We start from the raw sequence: 21294 nt of genomic DNA on the forward strand, positions 1-21294 counted from the left end.
GCATCAAACCCCTTTATCAATTTACATCTGCACCTCATCAATTTAAGTCTGTGTCTATATCACTCTAGCTCCATGTTAACCCTCACAGGTTTGGAGGTTGTTTTCATTTTATAGCCGAGAGACACTGACATTACCCAAATTGCACCATTCTGTATCCTCCTTGTGGCCTTCTTGCTACCATTCTGAATTTAAGAACCACAACAAACTAAGTCTGTACATCCAGCACAGTGGCATTAGCTGCAGGGACACCTATCTAGTAGTACTTTGTCTCAGAGCCCTCTGATTTTGAAAAGGGATTGAAACACCAGTACAGAAAAGATTTAAATCCCCTGGCCAAAATAAGATTCCAATCCCTTCCTAAAACTTCCTGCACATCAAACTTGAAAAAGAACAAATCTGAAAATAAAGTCTCTTGAGTGGCAGGGAGAGGGAAAGATGTTCCATAGTAAAATTCACATATGCACACAGATATATATGCACACTGATGTGTGCAGAGTCCTGCTGGCACTCCTCAGCCTCAGAGAGGAAAACACGTGGGCCTGGTAGCTTTTAAGATATCATTTTTGTGAAAGGTACGAGCCCTCTACTTTCCATTTTACATCAACCCAGAGCCAACACTTAGAGGGCTCTGATATGGCAGGATCAGAACCTAAGAGTTGTGCATGGGCATTTGTAAAATATAGTGGTTTTTTTTTCCTTGAGACACCCAGTTGCTCTTAAGAGGTTTGTATATCCTTTTTTATGTACCAAAAGCAGTTAATCATAAATAGGTTATCTTTTCTCCAGTGCTTAACAAGTTTGCATGATGAATATAGCAATATGCACAGGCATGGAGAGAAGCTGGCAAGTGGGACAAAATCCCTGTTGTGGTAAACAGAGTTTGTTCTAAAATAATTTTTCCCCAAATAGCTTTTGAACTTGACAAAACCTTGCAACCTCACTATGTTTCTATTTCCCTAATGCCATAACCAAAGAAACAAAAGAAGGCAAATCTGCAAAGAAGCGCTGCCCAGTGTCTTCAGATATTTTTATTGTCATTTCCTCGATGAAGAAAATAAAGTCCAAATGAACATATTGAAAGGGTTGTACCTCCAGGTATGAGCCTTTTAGACAACAGGAACCTGGCATATGAATTAAGCTTACCACCAAACTTTTCAAAGTAGCATGAATTATGTTCTATTTTACTAAAATGGGTTCTGCTTCTATGTAAAAGAAAGAAAGAAACAAAAAAAGATAAACCTTTACTGTTTTGGGGTTTTATTTTCCCCACTTACACACAAAAAGATTACTGGCTTCTTTCTGTGAAACTTGACTTAGGTTTGACACTAATTTCATCTAGAAGTAGCTCTGCACCAGAAAATGTCAATAGTCCTTCAAGTCTCCCAGAGTTGATAGCCGACTTTTTGAAACACTTTTCCTCACTATTATTATGGCATACATGCCAGTACCAGCAGATGAGCAGAAATTGAAGGTTACAAGTACACATGAAGAAGCAGTATCAATATTTACTATCATCACCAAAGGAAAACAAAGAAGCAAATAAAAATATAAAAACCCCAGTTTTCTTTAAATGAAACCTTATCAAACTATTTAAGAAAGTGATGCAAACTGTGTAACAGAGTTACAAGGAGGGAGAGAGAATAGCAAGGATTATTCTCATATGTCTCTTCCCTGAACTTTTGTTTCAATCTTCCATCTAGGAATAAACTCACCTGAATTTGAAACACATATATGAGCTGTTGAAAGATTTCTTACACTTCTATTTTGACATATTTAAGAATATCAAACAGTAAGAAGAGTAGTAGCAGTTATAATCGGAAATCAAGATCCTTGGTGTATCAAGGACCTCTGAATTATATGTATTCCTTAATGCAAACTGGACCACCAAAAAATCCAGCTTGGTTCTGAAAGCCTTAAATATATAAAGATCAGCAAGATTTCATTTCCCTCTTCCTCTTTCAAAACTTTGTTTTGATTTGCAGCCAGGGTACGTGGAGGCTGCCAGCAATCCTAATACCTCTGAATTATGGTGCTGGTATTTGCTGATCTGGACAAACTCAAAACCAGAAGGTGAAGGAGAGAGAGTGTTTCTGCATATAAATTTAGATGTGACTGCAAGTCTGTTTGGGTCATCTGCAGGCATATAAACAGAGATGGGAAATGATTCCTACACTTCACACAAAATCTGATGCTGAGTGATCTTGGATTTCCACCTCCCCTAGTGTAACAAGGTCAGCTTAGTGCACGGGGTAAAAAACCATTTATGTTATTAAAACCCTCTTCTCTTATATGAATAGTTATGGAAGTAAATTAACACATGTAAAGGGCCTTTAAAATTTTTAATTAAAGGCTCTCAACATTAATTCCAGAACAAAAATGAATTATTCCAGCTGAGATCATCTTACCCGTCTGAATACAAGCATACTAAATAATGTAAATCTGAGCTGAGTGAACCATTATTCTTTCTCACTTAGCAATCACATCCAAGTTAAAAGATAAAGAAATACTCAAAAATGCAGCAAACTCTGTAACAATAGTTGTCTTTATTGTACAATAAACAACGAAGATTCAGAAAACTAAATCAGAGAGCTTTATTACTTTTATTTTTTCACATTAATTCCTATGTCTTTCCTATCATAAACTACCTCACCTGCTGGACTACTTTATTTTTGTCAGTGGTAACACACTTTTCCACAGCAGATCAATAGCAGATAAAGAAGGTCACCATATTATAAAATCCTAAAACAATTCAGAAGATATTTTTAGATGGGATGGTTTTCCTTTATAAAGAGATCACATTATGGTTCTCTGTCAGGAGAAATCTCAGACATTCAACAGCTTTCCTTTAGCAATTTAGCAGGGACAGCAAACAATATGAGTAACAATGTGTTAATAAATTTTGATTGGAATCTCAAAATGTAATTATTGTTCCTTGAAATTAGAGTGACATTCTTACATTAGTTACAATTATGTTACTTTCAAAAAAAAAAAGATTTTTTTAAGTTCATTTTTAATTGTTTTGATATTTCTTCCTGATAATATACTGTAATCACTGCATCCTTGAAAATTTGGTCTGCCTCTACAGAAGCATCCCATAAAACTTTTACTTATAGAAACTTAGCCTTTATAATATTAATAACAAAAGTAATAATGGGTGTCTGAATCAAATTTAATAATTGGAAAATACTAACTCGAGTACAATTACGTTTTCACTGTAAGTTTTAGAAAGGGCTGTAAAGTAGAACCTAGTATTTCAGTTTACGTCTTGAAATTTTTATCGAAACTTCTGCTAGGGCTGGCAAAAACAAATCTGAAAGTGGAAGACTTATTTTCTAAGTGCAGTGTATAATATATGTGCATCTATAGTTAGCAATATATACCCATACAGTGCAAGGAATAACTAAGGTTTTTGTGTTCTCAGAAAATAATGCTGCATTGAATTAAAGAAAATAACCTTCTTCTAGAGATTATTACTCATAACACTTTTTTACCTTTACCATCTGCACCAGTACAAATCACAGAGCTATGTATATCCAGGTAAGAATGTACTTTCCGAGCCATGGTAAAAAGTTAAACTATTACATTGTGCTTTTCTTTTTTTTCTTTTTTTTTTTTTTTGACTTCTTTGTCTCATTTGCGTTACTCAGCAGCTTGCTTGGATAAAAGCACAAACAGATTAGTGAGAATTCCCTTCAAGAAATTAATGAGAAAGGCACAAAGAGAAACCAGAAGAGAATAATTATATTTCTGTATTCATCTTTTCAGACAGAACAACTCAGGACCCCAAAATTCTCTAGTCTGTGAGGGTGGATATGAGCAATTAATCTGAGGAAAATCACCTTGTTTTCTCTTTCTCCTGCAGTGGGAAATTTGTATGGAAAATCACTGCCCTAGGCATCAGTGAAACGGAGAAAAAGGACTTGCAATATTTAAAATATGTATCAAAGAACAATTTCAGAAATGAGTGCTAAGTCTTGAGTCTGATCCAGAGATGGAGGGCCTTCAGCTAAGGCCATGCTTTGTGTCACAAGCATCCTGGAAAACTGAAAAAATCCCACCGAACGAACTGTGGCCAACTGTTCATATGTACAGTTTATTTAAAAAGTAGGGAAATTTTTACTGAGAGGCAAATCCATTTTTTTTACTCACGTAAATACTAATGTCTTTTTCTCCAAGGATTGCCCAGCTTTTGAGCCTATTACCCAAAACCCTAAGTTTGAACATTCTTGGCAAGATTTAGCTTTTCATCTCAAGGCATTATCAAAATACTAAATCTAGTTTCTCAGTATGAGAGGGGAACAGGTCAGGGAGAACTATTGCCCTTTACTAGGTGAAATGATAACTCAAAATTCCTCACTGCCATTGTGTGATTCTCAGTCAGATTAATTTTTAATTCTTTAATTTTGTAAAGGGCAAATTTTAAAAGTATTTTTTCCACCTTCTACAATGCATAAAATTTAAAAAATGCTGTGGTCATCAATCAAACAGCAATAATTACACAAGTGTATGACTTCTGCTCTTGGCTCAAATTCAAATAGCTCAGTGCTGGGTAAGTAATGATTGTATAAGGAATGGCTGATAAGTACTCTTTCAGTAGCTCATTAAAATAGCAATAATCATGATATATTTATTTTTTAAAAAGCCATATAATTCACATTTAAAAGCATATATTTATGCAATATATATTTTACACACCCCTCAATACAACAAGAAAACAAATGCACACACGTGTCTTACACCTTTGTAACACACATAACGTATGTTTTTAATATATGTCATTAAAAAGAGTCATTGAAGTTATTTCAAACCAACGTAAATATAACTGCAGAGTTTGGGCATGGGGTTTTAAAAAAAGAGAATGGTTTCCAATTCATCTCCTCATATAAACTCTGAAAAAATTCACAGCACCAGCAGAAAAGTGAGGGGCAGCCTATCAGCACAGCTGTAGCTGCCCCTGTGAGGAACAAATACTTTATCCCGGTTTTGCCAGGGACCTCCTCAGAGCACTAGGAAGCTATGAATCATGCTGTCCAAAAACATCGTTTTGGCCTTCCATGATATTTCTTTCCTTTTGTTTGCTTCTCAAGTGTTACAGTCCTTCTCAAATTTTGGTGTTTCAGACCCTTGTTGCCTGTCGTGCTGCAAGCCACCCTGTCCCAGAAAACTATAGATTGTTCCAGCTAAATTTGGTTACAGTATCTAATATAAAAATACACCCAGGGAAAGAAATGTCATTTACAGAGGGTACTTCTTTATCTCTTTCATAAAGAAGCCTTAATAATTACACACACACACACTCACTCTTACAGCTGGTCATCCTTCAACTATTCTATAGTGATTTTACCATCAATAAGTACACAAACATAATTAAGTGTCTGCATTCTTTCAGTCATAAGGAAAAATGAGAAGTTCTCTTGTCAGTTCATTGAGGACTTACAGGGGGATTTCTAAATCCTCTGTGCTATGTTAGTTGTGTGTTTTAAAGTTCAAAGAACTCAAAAAATTTAACAAACTGACATAAAGGAGCCGTCAAGAACAAAGAACATTGAAATCCCAAAAAAACCAAATCAGAAAGTTATTTAAGAGAACTCTAAACAGGCTTAAAATAATTTCTTACACCTCTCCACATTGATTACACAGTTGGCCCTTCACACATCACTTTTACAAGCTGGCAAACAGATTCTACACTGCAAAGGTTATCTACAAAATTTGTTAAAGATCAACTTGAACATTATTTTAAAGACTGATATGTTAAAGATCTATGCTTTCATCCTTAAAATAATTTACTATTTCATTTCCTTTATAATTTATGACACTGTTTTCGTAACACTTAATTATAATCATCTGTGTAGAAAAACGTACTAGATTAGCCTTTTATAAGAATTTTAGCTGACATGGGGACCCAGATTTTTTAAACAAAGTTGCATCAGAAATTTTAAGCTGTAGGCAGAAAGGAAAGTCTTAGCAGGAGTTTAACTCTTCAGATGGTTTCAGAAAATAATAATAAAACATTGAGATATTTGTAAATAAAGAATTTTTTTCTAAATCAATTGACACAATTTTTCAAAGAATAGGATTTTTTTCCTTTATTTTAAAATAACTCTGGTGTGCTGGTCTACATGCAGGTAAATAAACAGGCTCCCTAAAATCAGTTTTTGTGTATTGGAAAGGGTCTACATTTGGACATTTATGTAATAAAATCAATTTGGTTTAGACCAAAAAAAAAGTATTCTCACTAGCTTTATGTATCTTATCAGTGCTTAAGTCAGAGATCAAAACTCCATATAGTTAGCAGAAAAAATAAGTGTCTTATCTTAAGATGTTCTGATGAGCTGCCCTCAGAGAACTCTGTGAAATGGATGTGTTCCTCATACTTGTTCCAAATGTTTTCATTTACAAGAGAAAAGACTGTCTACAGTCGACATGGGATGCTAAAGAATTTTGAATCCTTGGCATAAAGGATAAAAATTGACCAAGCATGGAGAGTGAAGTTTCTGTTTGGTTAACAGTTGTATTCCATACAACATCTTACTTGTAAGTCCTTCTGTGAGAGGCATCTTACTCGCGCTTTTAGCTGGATGCTAAAAAACTATTGATCTTCAAAAACAGGATACATTGATGTATCAGCTCAGTATTGGAAATCAGGGATTTTAGTGGGGTTTTTTTAATAGTGTATTTTTATAAAATATGCTACTGAGGGGGGAAATATACTGATATCAATAAAAAACTCACAAAATTTTAATTTATTTAAGAATATGGTGAAAAGATGTGAAGCAAATTTAGTCAGTAGCTACAGTTCTAAAAGAAATTATCTTTTTTGCGTTATGAGAGTTATAATGAGAAAGCAGAAACTTACAGATCCAATCTGATGGACTTTGTTTCACTCAAGTCAAGCTAAGCTAGCTGGAAAGCTTGAGAACTAGAGTTTCAGGAAATTTCCTCAGTGCATCCTGAATTACTCATATTGCCTTATCTATAACTTGTGGAAACAGAGCACTGGGGAAATCTAATAAAGAGAAAAATCCTACCCTTAAAAATAAAAATGTCTTTAATTTTTTCAAGTACAGAGACTTCTCTAAACAAAAAGTAGTGAGGGGCATACAAACTAGACTAAACCTAAACAAACTGAATACTAAATAAGGCTTGCTTTTAGTCAAACTCCTTGGAAATAGCACAACTAAGTGTTTCTGCCACTCTTTCCCACACCCACAGTAAGCATATTTTCTAAAGGAAATATTCATTTCCTTCTACCTCCCTTTTGTGACCAAATCCTCAGGTTCCTTTGTCTTCTGTAGTTTTTGAGATTGAAACTAGAACTGTTGTTCCCTACAAATACTTTAAATCGTCCATTCTATTCCTTATTCTTTCCCCCAACCCAGTACTTACAAAAACCAAAGAAATTGTCTTTTATTTTTCTTAAATAGCAATATAAAACTATTAATATGTTCAGTTCTCAATCCATAATTATTCACAAGGCTGAGATTTTCTTGGATGACCTTTTTAAAATTTCTATTTATAAAACTTATCTGCATGTTCTTTTATATTAAAAAGCCATCAAAGCACATAAAAATCGATACAGTACCAGCATTTTGTTTTCTGCAAAACAATACTTACATGTCCAATAATTTCTTATCTGCTGAAATATGTTTATTATATAATGCACACAGAAAAAAAAGGCACTCCTACCTCATAAAAGCTATATAAACAGGCAAAAAAGATCTTGAAACTAAGTGGTAAATTTACCTGAGATTCTTACTTCTTGCCTTGAATCCATCAGTGGTGAAAAGGAAAATTATGTTATTGTCACAGAGGAGAAAAAGCTGAGAGCTTGCTTTGATTGAAAACTTTATTTAATTTACCACCTTGTGAATTAATATTGTGCAGTTTGGTACTGAATCTTAACCCAAAAGCTGCACCATTCCTCAAATTCTCTTTGGATCTGTATAGGTATTTTCTACTACCAGGTACTCTTCAAAAGTGTTGCTTACTATTGACAGACTACTTGAGGTCTGCACAGGAGCACTAATATGCAAAAAATGTATAATAAAAAAACCTCACTCGGTGAGCCCTAACTTTGATGTTTGATGGCTTATAAAGTACCAATAACCTTATTCCCTGAAATCAGAAGCTGGCCCTGTAAAAATAATAGTTGTTCTCCTCAAACTACTACATGATTAAGCAGTGCATTCTTTCCAGAAATGCCCTCTCAGTTTCTGCTGTCCTTTAAAATGGCCACTGGCAAGGATTAAGATTTGAGTGAAAAATAAATACATATATATACAGATACATATATATATATATAAATATATATACAAATATGTATATATGACCTTCAGGTAATAGTGGTCAAAGGTGAGGAAATGGTTCAATATGCATTGTTTCTCCTCAAAGGAGACAACCCTTAAGACAGGACAAATAGCAATAACTTAACAATACACTTATGTCTGTAAAGGTTTGAAATCTGCAGTAAATCTAAGCTTTCTCAATGTCTAATTTTCTATACTTTCCAGGGATAATGTGAAAATCATATGAAAGTGGGCAAAACTTGAGTAAAAATATTCCAAGGCTCTTTCTCTATACTATGTGTATTACGATGTAAAAACATCTATTTAGAACTTATATTGAACTCTGAAACTTTATTCCTCAACATTTTTTATCATAATTAAAAACCTTCATCAGTAATTACATATGTGAACAAAATGTTCTTGTATAACACAGTCAACTCCCATTTTAAGGTTTTCCCATGAAGAAAACCTTCATTTATTTGTGGGAAAAAAAAAAAAATAGATCACAAGCATGAAAAACTGATAGTCTTTGATAAATCAGTTTTTCAGGGGCTTATTATAGTCCTAGGTACTTTATGAAAATAGATTAATGAGAGAAATAGCAGCTGATTTCGTTTGGACGATGTAATATATATGTGTGATTGTCTGAGGAATACAGTGGGACGCGAGTGACATTTTAAAAGTTCACATGTATTATGTAGAGGATTTACGAACATAATGCACTTATTTGGGTTTTTTTTTTTTTACCCAAGGCTGTCAGGGAGCTCTTTGTTTTGAACTTTCCTCTATATATACTTCTCATCTTCCCAGGTCATTTTCAGTGCTCTACAAAAATAAACTTACTAAATCATTTCAAATACACAAATATCATAAACTGTAAGAAAAAAAAACCCAAAACAACACTGTCTTGAATCTACTGTATAGTAACATAAGTATTACAGTAGATAACATGAACAAGCACCAAAGCAAACATGAAAACTGACCCATTTGTTGCTGACTCCTGCTATGAGATTACTACTTTGTACATAATTTTTGATTCTCTATCTTGTCCTAATGTCCTTACATACATGTTTACCACTGCTTAACAATTTTCTTGTTCATCCTCTGACATGGCTTTATTGAGTGACTCTAATTTAGCTCAAAGCATTTAATTTTGGTCCAATGAGTGCTCTATACAGTCAGGTGAAAGGACAAAGAGGTGATCAACAAAATAATCAAAACAAGAATGGTAATTTTCAGCAGTTGAGAGCTATGACCTCTGAATCCAAGCCCTACTCAGTAAGAGCTTGCTTTGAAACAGAATAATATATAGACATGTCACATTTACTTAATGTCTTCAACACACCTTTCAAAAGTAGGTTCCCTTTGTTTCCACAAAAATAAACAAACACGATAACTTTTTAGGACTGGTTGTCACAGAGACTCCATTCTGCAAAAATGAAGTTTAGAATTTAACTGATATTACTGCCTTTCAGGGATTGTAAGATTAGAATTTTAGCCACAGTGAAGTTAAACTTTTCATAAAATTCTGATTTAACTCTGCAGTGAAAACTTCATGATTAACAAGATCATAAACCTTCAATGTCTAAGAATTTTTCTGCAGCCTATGGCTTTGTCAGCATTCCAACCAACAGTCTACTTCTTCTACATCAAGATTTATGTGACTGAGAGAAGATTCATAAGATAGCGCAAAATGCTGCACAAAGCCCACTCCTTTTTTTTTCTGAAATATTTGTCTGCAAACAGTTGATTAAAAACAAACATAGAAACAAAAAAAACACCCAAAACATGAATTTAGAATCTTAAATATAGACCACAGAATTTTAAGTTCTTAGAGCAAAAAATTACTATTACACTCAAAAATAAAATTCATGGTTGTAACAAACTTTAATTTTGCATTACAGGTTTTGGGGTTTTTTTGGATAAACTTCCTTCTAAAGTCCACATAAAAATATTATACAGAGCATTTCAAGCACGTATATGTAACTTTCTACATACTAGTACATATTTTGTATGTGTGAATATTTTATCTAACATTAGTAATTGGAAACTGTTTAGAAAAATCTTACAGGGCATCAAATGCAATTTATGGTATAAGTTCCTTAGCATTGGACATTTAAAAGTTAGAAAATGAGATGCATGAATAATCGGGGTTTCCTAGTGCTAGCTCCAGAATTTTACTTTCAATTATTAAATAAGATGTAAAACTAATCTGGTTCATTTTCTCATTAGAGAAATGAGATAATGTTCAAAATCAACATAATCAGGCTCAACCTTGTTAGAACAGTTTTTAGGTACTATACATCTCTATCTTATTAATGCTAATCTGGTACCTGGAAGTGGGAGTTTACAAAAATTTAAAATGTCACCATGACATTATATCTATCCCACTGCTTGGTGATGGTGTTGCTTTGAGCCTAATTTGAAACTGGAAAACATCATTATAAAAAGTTTCCCAGACTTGATACCTCACATGCAAGGTACTGAAAACCACAAAAGTTATAATAGTGTGTTAGAAATTCACAGTTAACCGATAGACTTTTTGCAAATAATATTTCCATGAAGGCCAGCTGAATCACCAAAGCACAATCACTGTAATTCTGAGATGTCTGCTTGGCTCAGCAGTTTTATTACACAGATCAATTTTGCATTACCTCCTTCTGGCTGTGAGTGCCTGCAAGTGCTCATAGAGGGAGGTCATGAAACATTTATAGGCCTAAGAATGTAAAGTACAGCAAAGAGTGAATCCTCGATCTGTGGGCAGACATTTGAAAGAGGTTTTTCTCAGAAGTCTGTGGTAATTTGCCCCATTCCACACCCTAAAAAATTTTCATTTAAATTTCCTTTACAGGGTTTATCTTTGATTAGTATTTGGGATTCTAAAATGTAACTGCAAATGATACACACACTGAAAATCATATGCAATGACTTTCTTATTATTAATATCCCATGTACCAAAAAAGGTGGAAAAATAAACGTTTCGGTTCTCCTTCAAGTGACAAAGCCAACAGACAATTTAAGAAGAAAAATAGAAAGATTGGACTGAAAAAAGAGTATATAGTAGAACTCTGCAACACAAGGGCTAGTGTATTTCAGATTACATAGGAACAGAAAAAGGGTTTATTTAGTTTTATTTCACACTAAAAAGATCAGATTGAGTGGTAAAAATGTCCAACTTCTCCCTCAATATTTTGTCATCAAAGTAAGAAAATTTCTTCAGTTAAACATGCCACAGTAACTGATCTCCTAATTAAGAAGTCCATTTGAGGCCTTTGACCTCACAGCAGAAACACTCAATCCTTTCTGAAAGTCTACAGTATAAAAATAGAACAAATGTTTCAAGTCGAGAAAGAAACAGTAATTCAGTAATGAGAAGCCCACAGAATTCTCAGACTCCTTGTGTAGGGACATCTTACATTAGTTTTGGAATGGTTTACTAATACAACAAAAGGGATAAACTCAGCTGAATAGAGAGGAACATTCCTCCTATCAATCATTAATAATGGTTGTGACCTTTGTCACAATTCAGTGCTAAAACTATTCTATGAAAAAATGAGAACCAAGGAGAAAATAAACCATGAAATAGTTATAAAAATCCTGTGTTTAACCATAATGACCCAGCAGGTTGCAGGTACTGTCCACAACACACAATTCTGTTGGGAAGAAAGTATGAATTAAGAAAGGTTAAAAAGTCAATAGTGCTGACAAATTAAATCAGGAGAACATCAAATGCAATATACATCTTTATTCATGACAGATGACTGATACACATATACATGAGAAAACTGAGTAGTCTGTCCTACTGAAACCATATTTTGACCTTCTCTCCCACAAATGTTAGAAAGCTAAGTTATTAATTCAAAAACTAGAAAAGTGCTAGCTTTGAATCTAATTATAACCAAATGACTAAGCAGCAGGCAGGTATTCTATGCATATATACATGTTTTTAGGCATATATACATATTTTTATACATATACACGAGGAGATGTTTTTTAGAAGGCTTTGGTGTTACAGAATCACATAGAAGTTGAACTTAGAAGGAACCTTTTGAGATGTTTTTTGTTCAACTCATACATTTTTTCACACGCCCAATTGCAACTGAATTTCCTTCTTCATCAATACCTAAGCTGCTCCTTTCAATCCACCTCATGCAAAGCAAACAGTGCATTTCTATAATCAACTGAACAGAATCCAAGAGAAAAAGATCACCAATTTGCAGCTCAGTTACAGTGACATTTATTAAGCTCTGAAGATCTCATCTGAGTGTCAGTGAATGTCATGTGCTGATTTTATAATATTTACTTCTTACATACTTTGTAGGTCAAAATGGCATTTACATGTCTTGCCCTTCGATGATACTGAAAACTGAGATTTAATATCTGAAACATCTAACTTTTTTTTTCCACAATTTATCAATAAAATACAGGACCTTTAACCGGATCTTGAGTTTGGCCTTAGAAATTACAAATGAAACTTTGAATATCTATGCAGGGCAGGTATTGGAAATATATGCAAATGCATAAATGTGGGAGACAGAACATACAATTTCTCTCCTTACCAATACCAAGGATTTTTGTTTCTTTCAGATTTGGAAGTCATTAAGTCTTATCTGCATAATGGAGATAAAAGCTACTTGACAGGGTGCTCAATAACAGATTCCATTCTTCGATCCCTGGTGATGCAAATAACAATTACATACCTTTCTTCCTCCATCACCTCCAGATTTCTGCAATGAGTTACCATCTCCAGCTCAGCTCCTTACCTCTCTCATCCTAATCTGCTTCTCACTTTTGCTCTGTGCTACACTGTACTTACAGGCTTTCCTTGCCTCAACCTTTTCATCTCACTACCTGTTCTTGCTGAGCTCTTTCCACGGACTCATCAGTTATTCGCCTTTCTGGATTCTGTTGTCTCCTATGGCAGCAAAACAAACATAACCCCAAAAGCGAAAGTTTTCCTTTTAAGCCCCAAGATGAAACACTTACAGAACAACCCATTTTTCACATCACAAAATTAAATGCTACATTCGAAAATTAAAATCTTCAAGAATCACATGAAAACTGTGGGGTTGATTGAATGGTTGGTTGGCTGGTTGGTTGGTTGGTTGGTCTGAGAGAAACAAATAATCTAAATTAAATAGCCACAAAATTACACAAAACTTAAAAAGTTAAATCTGCTATTAGAGGTAATGTGGTTATCTGAACCTGCCATATATGACAGATCATAACTTTCTGTAAGAAGAGAGATGTACTCTACAAATGTCTATGAGTTGACTTTTAATACTTTTCAAAGTTAAAATATTTTTTTTTTCTGGTTGTATAATGAGGTCAGAAAGGTAAAGGTGTGGAACTAATGCAATATTTTTGCAGAAAAATCTGGAGCAAATAAATGAGTGAAGTTTTCACACTTCTACATTCTGATCCTGAACACCAGAGTCTACAGTAAAAAATATATGTTCCTTTGGCATTAGTAGTGGTACTGTCTGCAAGTGCTGATTTTTGTCCATCACAGCACATCATTCCGATTCTGTACTCTTGTTTGTCTCTTAAAGCTACAGTTAATGTAAAGCATTCAAGATTATAATTAATTTCTACAACCAACACCAAAGGATTGTTCATCTAAATGCATCCCCCACTTGCTCTTTGTTGAGAGGCATAGGCAGCGCTTTTTGATCCCTCCAGATTATTTCCACACTTTGACAAAAATTAGACAGTGGAAGCAGGGCATTGCATGCTTATAACTAACAGAACATCATATTTCAGTGCTTTGAGATGAATCATGAAGCGCCTGTAACTGTGTGAATCAGGGCAGAATATCTCAGAAAAGCTGTACAAAGTCCAGAGGTGTGACAACTTTAGTTGCGGACAGTTTTGCTCCAAGAAAATAATGAATGATGACTTATAACACTATGTTTAGGATTTCTTTGGTCAAGGTAAGTCCTATGCTAGTATTTCTTCATTACTGGTGCCAGATGTGATATTCTAACAGAGATTGAGTTGGAGTATTATATATTTGTAGCCTTTATATCAGGGAGCATCTTATGTGGGATTAAGGTAGAAAATGAATGCACAGGTCTAGGAATAGAAGATAATTTTTTAAAATTTTGATTTGTGAGCTGAACTTTCTGAGAATCTTGGCAACTTCACAGGCATTGTCTGTTTATTGATCTTATTTACACAAGCAGATTAGCATTAACAAGTATTTCTCCAGCTGCACCAGTAAAATAATACCACCACTGTAATTCACACATGAAAGATGTGTCATGTTACCATGGAATATTGCATGATAACATAGAAGTAACATTTTGCTCTGAATTGCAAGTGGATGTCCACAGTCTTTGGTAATTCTGTAGGTAAAGAAACGTAGAAATGATGAATGATGACTCATGACGCTACTGTTTCAATAATTGGAGCAAGCTGATAGGAGGCATGTTTTGATATGGGAAGAGGCATGGAGACACGGTGGAGGAACAGAAGTATCTTCCCACAGAATTCAACCTCTTCTCTTTGCTAAACAGAGCTGAATTAACCCAGTCTTGCTCCCTGTAGAAACTACCCAAGAACATCAAGTCAAATATGATGTTTCCTGGGGAAAAGGAAAAGAAAAGATATTGGAGAAATGTTTTATAAACAGTAGCAATGAATTGGTAAATAAGTTGAAACCTGGATGAGGTTTCATTTTCACTGCTTATATTGCATTTTAACTTGCTCCTAGTTACTGCAGCATGAAAATATAAATATTCCACAGGATTTTTATGAACACCATATTATGTTTTTCCTTTCCTTTGGCTTACTTGTGTTTTACTTTTAATATTTCTGAAAAACACTTATCTGATATGATTTTATCACCATTTTGCCTTGTGGGGTTCATGCTGATTATATAGCAGGGTTTCTGGTAGTTCCCTTCCTTTCTTTTTATTTTTCAACCAAACTTCATTACAATAATGCAATATCAAACACTTATTTTGCAGAAATCTAAAAGTATCACTAAATGGAAGAGCAATTTTTGCTTTTTCTTTAACTATCCACAATTAAATGGGTTCTCTGTCTTCCATTTAGTCTGATATTTTCTTATTTTGTATTGTGCTCTCTTTTTTGTGTGTTAATCTTTCCTTATGACTCATGTGTGCCTTTTTTGGATTCTCTGTCTGAGTCTTTGTCTTATTCAGTATTTTATGACATAAAATGTTAGCTTATAGAAGTAAATACCATGAGATACCATAAATAAAAGTTACTTTTTAAACAGATAATAAGAAAACTCCATACTCTAATTTGTGTTTCTTTTAAATGTATTCCCTGGAGGGTAAACAAGATAATTATAAATTCTTCTCTTGGAGTCCCTTTCACATCTTTCTATCTCCAATCTTTTTTGTTTACTCTTCTGAACCAGGGAATACATGAAGCGAACAATAAAATAATATGTTCCGTGGACTTCTTTAACATGCCTTGCCTATTTCTAAGTAAAATAAAATTATCCCTGGAATTTTATAAATAGCTTATTTATACACACATGGTGTACTAATTTTCTTTCTGAGGCAATGACACTGATAATGGGGGTATTCTCATATCTAAGTAATACATATGTAAATAGCTAGCTGTTAGGGTAAAAGGATGGCCATATATCTTCCACGTAATTCTGACTCTGTAGCATGTATCTACTATTTTCCTGTGCTTCAAGAAGGATGGGATGAATTAGTTTCCCTAGTCTTTCACTGTAGTTTCATCCAGAAACACTACTGAATTGACAATGGTTATACAATTCTCAAGTTATCTATTCTGTGGATGATGCACACTGCAGTACAGCCAACCAGCATACAGGTATCAGTGTAAGCTAGAAAAGAAATTAATTCTCTGAAGTTCAAGTTGTGCAGGCATGGAAACCTTAAATAAAAAAGGCGAGGGGAACAGGAATCTAATCCTTAATGATTATAACTAGTGACTGCAACTGTGCTTTAGTGAAGAGAAAAGGTCAAAAGACTCTTTAGCATATAAAGAGATAAAACCCACTCAAGGTATAGCAATTATTTTCTCACTGAAGACTTGTATACACTGTTCAGTATCCCTCGTAAGCATGCCACCTTTTCATAGGTAATGGGTTTCATTCTGCCTTACATTTCTAGCAGGTATTATCAGCAGTCCAAGCAAAATAAAAATCCAATGCACATCTGACACTGCCTACCTGGGGTGATGTTACTTGAGATTCATTAAATACTATACTGGAGCAGATCTTCTTACCCTTTAAAAAGGTTATATATGTCTGATGACAGCTTCTGCATCTTGTTCTGTAATGCACCAGAAAAGAAACTAAGGCAATTCCTTTATTCTTTCCAGCTCTGTTTCCAGGAACCTGAGGTCCAGTGATAATATCTCCTTAATATTAAGTAAATGAAGCATTTTACTAGATAAGCTAGAGAATGATATCTGGATACATGTTAATTTTGTATGACTAGTCTGTACATATATCTTTATGCAAGTGTTAATTTAGTCATTTTGTTGTTGTTTAAAGACCTCTTGTTTTACTTTGCAATTGCATTTTTTGTTCTTTTTTTCTTCTTTTCTTTTTCCTGTTTTTGGTTGGGTTTTATATTTTTGATGATTTTGAAGGCTGATATATTTTAATCTGACTTGGAATTTATGACATGTTAGCTTAGTTGTTAGTGTTTACAGTGAAAATGCCTTTTTTAAAACTCATGAGAAATTATTTTCATTCACATGTTAGTGATGCCAAAGTGCTGTGACCTGTGTGTTTGTGCAAGGTGCCATTACTATTCAACCTCCCTCCCCAGCTAATACGCTTCAGTTTTACTCCAAGTCAATCTGTGTGAGAAAAAGTTGCTTCATATTAAAAAAACCTGACACTTTTTTCTGTAAGAGTGGTAATTTTGAGCAGGGGCTGGAAGTTGGCACCTCAGCACCTCTATTTGTCAGAAAGGGAAAATTGAAAGTTCTGTACAAATTTGCTACTGCAAAGATACAAAACTGTCTTCCTCTTTTGGTACACGTTATACCTTCAGATACAGACTTAGAATAAGGAAAGCTGTCACTTTTACTCTCAGTGTATCTTATTAGACATAGGCAGATTGAAAGAAGAAGAATAGTTCAATTTGAATAAAAGCAAAGGAAGAAGGCTGTTCGGGAAAGACTAAAAAAATTACTAGGAACATAAGGACCCCAGGGAGAAAGGCTATCAGGAGGAATGGGTAACACCTGACAACAGTGGAAAAGCAGGCCTGAGGAAGGGTTGATGAGGCTAGAATGAAAAGAAGCAGGGAGGAAGAGATGTCACCAAGCTGTCTTGTATGTGTTGGTACCAGACTGACTCTGGCTGGCACCCCTTTCCTAGCATAATTCCTTACAGAAGCAATAAAAATGCAGAGGAACCAGACTGAAATAAGGTATATCAGTTCTTGCATCTATTTCCACTAAAAATAAAGGGATTTAGGCAAAGGACATTGTATCTATGCTTCTGCAGTCTTGTGATTCCAGCAAATTACTACATCTGTACTGTAGAGATGGATTTGAGACTAATTGGGAATAATAGGGAAACAAGTGCAAAATCCAATTTAAAACATCCCACTTTCATTCACTCTATGCTACAAACTACCTGTTAATTTTTGTTTTATTGATGGCATCTCCTGATTTGTGCTACCTGGCATTTAACAGCCCTGCTAAGACCTGACTGAAAGAAATGGCAAACAATGACTACGTATCTGTACATTTGTTGATAAAGGACTCAGCAGAGGGGAATGTATTTAAAAGATCAAGGGAGAGGCAGATAGTCTGTGTAGGATTAAGAAAAAGTTGTGTGATTACAGGCTGTCAGTATGTATTCCAGTGAGAGACTGGGCTTTCTCCATGTCACTGACTTTGGCCTCAACTCTTCACTGCATTCAAATGTGAAAATGTTGTCAGCAGATTTAGTGTGGATTCACCTGGGCAGCAAGAGTGGAAAGGGAGGAAGAAATATTAAGCAAACTCATGTCATATCTAGGTTTTTTGTTAACTCTGTCATTTACAACAGTAACTTTTATTTTCTCCATATTTATAGAATCACAGAATCACGAAAACACTAAGATTGGAGAAGACCATTAAGTCCAACCACTAACCCAGCACCTTCATGGTCACCACGACATCATGTGCCCAAGTGTCACACCCCACATTCCTTTTGAACACTTACAGGGATGTGATTTCACCATTTCCCTAGTGATGCCAGACCACACTTTCAGTGCAGAAGTAACTTCCAATATCTAAACTAGATCTTTCCTGGTGCAACTTGAGGGCAAGTTCTGTTTTTCCCTTGTTCTGTCTCCTTTCACATAGTTGTAAAGAGTGATGAGGTCTCCCCTGAGACTTCTTTTCTCCATGCCAAACAACGCCAGTTTCCCTAACTGGTCCTCATCAGACCTGTGCTCCAGACCTTTTACCAGCTGTGCTGCCCTTGTCTGGACACACTCCAGCACCTCAATATTTCCTTGAAATGATGGGATAAGAACTGAACACAAGAATGTAACCTCACCAATACTGACCACACTATTTCTGATACAGGCCAGGATACCATTGACCTTCTTGGCCACCTGGTAACCAGCATATCTAAAGACAAGGCATGTGATTTTGTCTTCCTCCTCATCTTCTGCAAATATTTGATACTATCATGTGGATATGGTATTTAAAAAAAAATCAAAACCAAAGACACTTCATTTCCTAACGTAATATCAAAAATATAAGCCACTATCCAGAAATAAAATATGTCCCTAGAAAGCATATTTTAAAGTGCAAAATGTACAGTCCTCCTTTTAGTCTTATTTGAACCCTTAGATTTCAGTATTCTGTTTGAAATACAATCTTACCTTTGCCTATTTGATGTTTTACTTGCAATTTCTTTCCTTTCTTCCTTGCAGTGTCAAATATTTTCCCCAGCACATAAGCAGCAGTATGTGGTACTAGTGCATCAAGCACCAAAAACTTGATTGTTTTAAAATTAATTGGGTCCAAAAGCTGGTATTTTTTCTTTAATCCTGTCTTACCCAAATAAAAGAAAAAAATTGTAATCAGTAGTCAAATTCAAGAATCTGGAACTTCCGGATCTATGGAGGTTTGCTTCAAAGTGTCTGTTCTGTCATCTCATTGCTTTTTCCAAACTGGCAAGTTTTCACCTCTGTCTTTCATTTTTCTTCATTTATTAGCTTTCTAGATGATTGTTGTACTCTAGTTTATGCATGATTTTCCTTAAACAAGATGACACAAACCCATCCTCAGAAGTTATAGTTACATTGCACAGCACCAGAGATGGCTTACTGCCTTAGCTAAGGGCCAACAGTTTGCAGCTCTGTAAACTTGAACCAGGCTGCTCTTGTCAAGCATATTTCAGTTTTTCCACATGTTTCTTTCCATGAAATGAAGACACAATTAATTCTCTTCCCTAAGCCATTTAATAATTAAGTAGGCAATCTTTAATTCTAGAGGCTGGACAAGTGTACCATATACTTTTAAAAGTTGAACAGATGCCCTCTCCTGCTACAAGAGCTGGATGGTGTATCAGTCCATAATTTGTATAGCTTGAAAGAAAAGGCAGGGTTTGTAGCAAGTTTATAGTTTCAATGAATGTTGACTGAACTCATACAGCAACTGAGCCAGACTATGGGCTGGAAACTTTTCAAAAACATTGCAAACCACCATAATTGTCAACTCTAAACAGAAAAGAAGCATCAACAGACCTGATGGGCTTTTTTCATCTTCTAATGTATTTAAGGAAATACAGAAAATTGATGTAAGTCAGAAACACAGGTAGGAATCAGAAATGGTTACAAAAGCTTTTTGATATGTAGGACTGATGTTTCTCCAGAAGCTTGAGTCCTTCAATTCATTTTTTTGCAAGCACAAATGGATGCACCCATGACATTCTTCCTGTGGTTTATCAGCATAACATTTTCTGGTGAAATTTTTAGTCTTTAAATAAATATTGACGGTCTTTGCCACTTACTAGTCTTCCCTTTTTTTTGATGCACTCCTCAGGACTTGTTGGCTGCTCACCACATCTCCACTGCCAGCTCGTTAGTTCAGTTCCTGGATGAGTTGCAACAAAGGCAGATATTTAAAGCTTACAAATCACTGATTAATTTCCACTCTCATCCATATAATTTTTTTTCTTAGACCTTTTTTTTTTTTTAATAAAGTGCACAATAAATTATGTTTGAAGTATTTATTAGCTTTTTCTTTTTAAACACTGCCATTGCTCTTTGTGGCAAAAATTATAATTAACAGCTATGCAACATAGTTCCTTTTTCTGCTCTATAGAAAAAGCAAGGTTTATTCAAATTATAAGACACATGCAAGTTGGTTTCAGTGATTCAGGTCAGTATGAAACCTCCAAATGCACAGTTAGTTTCAGCTGTTCCTACTGAGCTGTCAGTACATCTTATCCCAAATGGAAGACATTTATCCCACTGTGCTCCTGGCAGGACACATACATTCCCCAGATGCTTCATTCCTTGCTTCTTTAAAAGGCAGCTGTCATCATAAATAGTGAACAACCCTTTCTTTTCTGAGAGATGAGTGCTCTTGACCAGGAAGGTGCAGTAAAGATAGAATTAGCATCTGTTTTCTTTTCACAGATAGTGTATGAAAAAAAAGGAAAGTTTCCCCCCCATCCAAATAAACTATGTGGACTGCCACAGTGCTTTCAGCGTGAAATTAGTTGGATTTGTCTGGGGGCAGGGTAAAACAACACTTCATTTTTTTTTGTAAATTCATCATGGTCCTATTTTTGAATTATAATAGAGTTCCTCTAAAAAAAAAAGAAACAAATCAAACCAAAACCAAACCAACCAACAACAACAAAAAAACCCAACCAAAAAACAACAACAAAAAACACCCCACAAAAAACCCAAAGCAAAACAAAACCCAACTAACCAAACCACCAAACCAAACCAAACCAAACCAACAAACAAAGTAAAAAAAAACCCACCCTGAAAGGGAAATATCTTATTTTTAATCCTGATGAATCTCAAAC

The 21294-nt window shown here is 34.8% G+C and overlaps 1 long non-coding RNA gene across 6 annotated transcripts in view; it reads right to left on the reverse strand.

The window, feature by feature from the left end:
• Positions 1-12015: 12015 nt before the first annotated feature.
• LOC116438304 overlaps positions 12016-21294 on the reverse strand; it is a 40274-nt gene continuing 30995 nt past the window's right edge. For 3 of the 6 annotated variants that reach the window (XR_004237667.1, XR_004237662.1, XR_004237664.1), the window contains 2 exons: positions 19133-20348; positions 12016-14871 (listed from right to left, as the gene is read on the reverse strand). This is a non-coding gene — a long non-coding RNA (uncharacterized LOC116438304). Of the gene's footprint in view, positions 14872-16464; positions 16568-19132; positions 20349-21294 lie in introns of all 6 variants that reach the window. The other 3 variants (XR_004237665.1, XR_004237663.1, XR_004237666.1) reach the window with 3 other exon arrangements.

Source organism: Corvus moneduloides, chromosome Z, assembly GCF_009650955.1.
Source record: "Corvus moneduloides isolate bCorMon1 chromosome Z, bCorMon1.pri, whole genome shotgun sequence".
NCBI lineage: Eukaryota > Metazoa > Chordata > Aves > Passeriformes > Corvidae > Corvus > Corvus moneduloides.